The 5,711-nt window shown below is 40.8% G+C and overlaps 1 pseudogene; it reads right to left on the reverse strand.

The window, feature by feature from the left end:
- Positions 1–674: 674 nt before the first annotated feature.
- LOC124239645 (immunoglobulin kappa variable 4-1-like) lies at positions 675–5,711 on the reverse strand (annotated as a pseudogene).

Consider the following 5,711-nt stretch of genomic DNA (forward strand, 5'->3'; position numbering starts at 1 on the left):
ATATGTTACCTCACAGGGAGGCAAAAGGAACTTTGAAGATGTGAATAAGGGTAATGACCTTGAGATGAGGAGATTCTCCTGGATTATCTGGGTGGGCCCAATCTAATTACATAAATCTTTAAAAGCAGAGAATCTCTCCTGGCTGTGATCAGAGGAAGATGTGACTACAGAAGAAGAGTCAGAAAGATGCAATGTCACAGGCTTTGAATACGGAGGAAGGGGGCCACTTGCCAAGGAACTCAGAAGTCTCTAGGAGCAGGAAGGGCAAGAAAATAGATTCTCTCCTAGACCTTCTAGAAGAGAAAGCAGCCTTGCCAGCATCTTGATTTTGGCCCAGTGAGACCCATTTTTGTCTTTTGACACCAGAACTATAAAATGATAAGTTTTTAATATTTAAGCTAGTAAGGTTGTGGTGATTTGTTATAGCAGCAATAGAAAACTAATACAGAGGTCTTAATAGCATTTTCCTCTAGGGACTTTCCACAACAGGAGGTCAAAGAGATATCAAGACCCTTAATTATCTCCTAGCCCTGCAAACCAACCCATAAGTGAGTCAGGACACGCAGCCTCTCTGGCGGACAGAGAAAGTGCACAAGTCCAGGGCTGTGTGGGGAGGAAGCATCTGGTGCTTTAGATGCTGACAAGCTGAAAAGCAGACCCGAGGATGTTCTTGTTCAAGGCTGGAGCACTGTGAGAGGAGAGCTATAACACTGCTGACGGTAAAAGTCGGCCACATCTTCAGCCTGGAGACCGCTGACGGTGAGAGTGAAATCTGTCACAGATCCGCTGCCACTGAGTCAGTCAGGGACCTCAGGTACCTGGGTGGATGCCCAAGAGGTGAGCAGCTTTGGAGTCTGTCCCGGTTTCTACTGGTACCAGGCTAAGTAGTTGCTAATGCTCCAGCCGGACTTGCAGTTGATGGTGAACCTGTCTCCTGCAGAAATAGCCAGCAACCGGGAAGACTGGATCATTATGCTGTCCCCATAGGCACCTGCAATCAGGAATGAACAGTGACCATACACACATACATTAAGCCAAGAAGTTTTAAAACATTTTTTATAATGCTACATACCACACAGACCCTGTTATACCTAATAGAGTCTGTTTTGGAAATAACACTTATTTTGCTCTGCATCTGAAATCATTTTCTAATCCACAAAAATATTAATCTGGATAGACTGAGGTACTTTTAATCCTCTCACCTGGAACCCAGATCAGCAAAAACATAAGGAGCTTGGCCTGTGATATTGTTCTCCCATTGCCCTGCCTGAGGCAGCTCAGTCCACGTTGTGGAGGAAAAGAGCACATTTGTAAAGCTCTCAGCAGCCAACCAGGGCCCAGAGGAGAGCATGCAAACAAATAGTGATTATGGAAGTAAATCATAGCAGTTGTTGTGGAAGTACGTAATTTAAAGAGCCAAAAATAACATCAGAAAAGGTGACTGTTTGGCTATGAAAGACACACACACAAATTTAGAAACTGCAATTTCCAATAAGTATTCAGAAACCAGTTGAAATATAAAATATTTCTCAAAATCAACAACATTCTCTTACCCAAGCTACAACCAACACAAGACAATCTAACAAAGAACCTTTATGTTAAATACAAACACACATACACATAAGAGTGTGTCTGTGTGTGTGTCCTTAAAAACATTGAGGCTCTGAAAAGATAGCATGAAATTTTCAATTTTCTGTAACCAAAAAATATTTTATTATTAAAGCTGCTTTTTCCTGAAGGCATCTAAGTATACAACAAACCTGCGAGCTTGGGTACCAGGGCCGTGCAAAGGCCAGAGAGGCTGAAGTGGAGGCCCAGAGACCACCCAGGTGAGAAGTTCTGAGGGAGATCAATCCTACATTAGTCTGAAGCCCCTCAGGATCTCTCAGGATAAGAGCAAACCAAATCTGGACAGAACTCTCCCCTCCCCTCAACTTCTGGGAACGGAACTGCGGGGACAACTGCTTAGATTTGTTGCAGAACTAGAGACGAAAGGGAAAAGCAAGAAGAAAAAATACCCTTCCCTAGGAAATTGTGACTGTAGATCCATCTCCACAGGGGATCACATCCCAAGCATGCATGGCCTAAGTGAGTCTGGAACTTTCCAGCTTTCAACTTGATTTACCCATCCAACTAGTAGAGGCCACAAGCACCTGGAATAAACAAACATAAAACTTCTCTTGAAGAGGACAATCCCATTCTAAACTCTCAGGAGACCTCAGAAATAATTTTTGAAAAGCCAACATGAGAGAGACGTCAGATATTTCTCAATAAACAAGAAAACAAGATTACCTGAATTTGAACAACATGAGTAACAGCAGAATCACAGAAAGCAGATAAGGAAGTCCCCGTAGGATTTCAGATATTGAAATGAGCACAAATAGTTTATTTTTTAAACAAATAGCAGACATGGATATATCTAGAAGGAAAAGGAAATTGTAAAGGGTGTTGTTACAGTCTTTTTTTTCCATTTTATTTTATTTTTTATTTTTATTTTTAATTAATTTATTTATTTATTTATTTATGTTTGGATGTACATCATAATATATTTCAAATTCTGTGTAGATTACAACATGTTCACCACCCAACAACTAATTATAGTCCACCCCCTCACATGTGAGCCTAATCACCCCTTTTGCCCTCCCCCCTCCCCTCTTCCCATATGGTAACCACCAATCCAATCTCCATTGCTATGTGTTTGTTTGTCGTTGTTTTTATCTTCTACTTATGAGTGAGATCATGTGACATTTGACATTCTCCCTCTGACTTATTTCACTCAGCAAAATACCCTCAAGTTTCATCCATGTTGTCACAAATGGCCGGATTTCATCATTTCTTATGGCTGAGTAGTAGTCCATCGTGTATAAATATCACATCTTCTTTATCCATTCGTCCCTTGATGGGCACCTAGGTTGCTTCCATGTCTTGGCTATTGTGATAATGCTGCAGTGAACATAGGGGTGCAAGAGTCTTTATGCCTTTGTGTTTTAAAGTTCTTTGGATAAAAACCCAGCAGTGGGATAGTTGGATCATATGGTAGATCTATCCTTAATTTTCTGAGGATACTCCATACTGCTTTCCATAGCGGCTGCACCAGTTTGCACTTGCACTGGCAGTGAACAAGGGTTCCCTTCTCTCCACATCCTCTCCAACATTTGTTGTTTCCTGTCTTGTTAATTACAGCCATTCTGACCAGAGTGAGGTGATACCTCATTGTAGTTTTGATTTGCATTTCCCGGATAGCTAATGATGTTGAGCATCTTTTCATATGCCTGTTGGCCATCCGTATATCTTCTTTGGAGAAATTTGTGTTCAGATCTTTTGCCCACTTTTTAATTGGGTTGTTGGTTTATATTACAGTCTTTACGAAGAACTAAAATTAAAACCCAGAAGATAAATTTACCTTAGCTAACTTTAAATACACAAGCAAGCCAGCCAAGATCAAACATGTCAGGCCCATATTAACAGAACTACTCAACCAAGTAATAATCATGACAGCAATAAAAACGCTACCGTTTTAAGCCACTGCATTTTGTGGGTGGTCTACTACACAAGAGCTAACTAAGACATCATACAGTTTTAATTTTCTACCCACTGTTATACCAGCCAGCTTTTATTCCCTTCCTTGGTTATTTTTCTTCACAGCACTTAGTAAACGTTTACTGACACAGTTGTTTATTATCTGAAAACAAATATTTTTACTCTTGACACATAGTAAGCACCCCAAAAAACATGTCTTGAATGAATGAGTAAAACATGAATTACTCAATATCAATACTTTAAATATATTTCTAATTATTATAAGAAGCTGTTATGCAGGAAAGAGTGTTCAACTACACTGATCAGGGATCAGGGACTACACTTGCTGGGATCTTTCCTGAAACTAAATTTCATTAACCCATGTATTTCAGAAGGAGGTGAAGAAATAATGCTGAAATCACTGGAGTTTTTCCTTATTTTCACTGAAATGGGCATGTTAATTAAATGTTTTCCAAGGGATTCAAATTACAGCACACTTAGAATCACAATTTCCTTCAGTCACGAAGTTAGACTTGGGTGCCGATTGGGATTGATTTAAAGAGAAAGTTCAGGGGCCAGCCTGGTGGCTGACTGGTTAAGTTCATGCACTCTTCTTTGGTGGCCCAGGGTTTCACCAACTGAGATCCTGGGCATGGACCGAGCACCGTTCATCAAGCCATGCTGAGGTGGCATCACACATAGCAGAACAAGGACCTACAATTAGTCTATACAACTATGTACTGGGGAGCTTTGGGGAGAAGGAGAAGAAGAAAAACAAAAAGATTGGCAACAGATGTTAGCTCAGGTGACAATCTTTAAAAAAAAAGAGGGAGAGAAAGAAAGTTGACAAATGATGAGAAAAGGCAATGGGGAACACTATCATGTGTTTCTAGAGTGACAGAGTCAAAGAATTAGAGAAATGCCTTTGTAAGAATGAGTATGACTGAAGGAAACGGAGAGAAGATAAGGATGGTACAAAGGAGACTGAGAAGGAAAGAAACTCAGTGACTTTGATCAGAAAGACTTGGCTGGAAAATAGGCCCATGGAAGGAAAAAGCAAAAGAGGGATTCTACCATCTGTGTGGAAGGTTTTGAATAGGAGAGGTCAAGTGCTTAATATTGAGATGTTCCAGAGTTTGAGGGTGATAGCAGATAAAGAAAGAAGACCAGGAGAATCAGGAATTAAAATAGAAATGTTCCAGAGTAAAAGAGAGACAGAGAAGATAGAGTTGTTCCATCAGGGTATAAATTCACTAGACACTTTTATGGAAGGTAGAGACAAACACTGACTGAATCATGTGATCAGTCCATGGGAACCATGCAGGTTCCCATGACGCAAAAACTCCTAATCTCTAAGAGATCTCTACAGCATTTTTTCTTCTATAACCTCCCACACAATCCAGATCCTGAAATCCAGATCCAGAGGTCCAGAAAAGGTCATCTGCCAGAATATTTTCCTGGGCCTTGCAATCCCTCCAAGCAATAAGTCAGGAGATACTACCTTTCAGATAGACAGAGGATTGTGCATGTTCAGGACTCTGTAGGGAGGAAGCAGCTGGTTCAGCAAAGATTCACTGACCCATGGTTCTCGGACTGAAGTTTGTGTTCAAGGCTGAAGCACTGTGGGAGGATAGCTACCATACTGCTGACAGATATCAATAGCCATATCTTCTGCCTGGAGGCTGCCGAGTGTGAGAGTGAAATCTATCCCAGATTAACTGCCACTGAATCAGTCAGGAAACCCAGATGACCTGGTAGATGCTGCATACATTAGCAGCTTAGGAGCCTGTCCTGGTTTTTGCTGGTACTGGACTAAGAAGTTGCTAACACTCTCACTAGCCCTGCAGCCAAGGGTGACCATCAGTCTTGGACACACAGCCAAGGAATCTGGAGACTGGGTCATCACGATGTCCCCACAAACACCTGCAATCACAAACGGATAATGATGATACACACACTCTTCATCACAGACACATAGAAATGCATAAATTAAAATGTGTGTTCTAATGGTATTCCATTTCAGCAAATAATTGGGTCTATTTTGGAAATAGCCTATATTTCTCACTATATCTTAGAATTAGTTTTTTTTTAAATTTCATAAGATATTACTCCAAACGGACTGAGGCACTTTTAAATTTCTCACCTGATACCCAGAGCAACAAGGACATAAGGACTTGTTTCTGCAACATCAT

Source organism: Equus quagga, chromosome 5 (genome assembly GCF_021613505.1).
Source record: "Equus quagga isolate Etosha38 chromosome 5, UCLA_HA_Equagga_1.0, whole genome shotgun sequence".
In the NCBI taxonomy this organism is placed as follows: domain Eukaryota; kingdom Metazoa; phylum Chordata; class Mammalia; order Perissodactyla; family Equidae; genus Equus; species Equus quagga.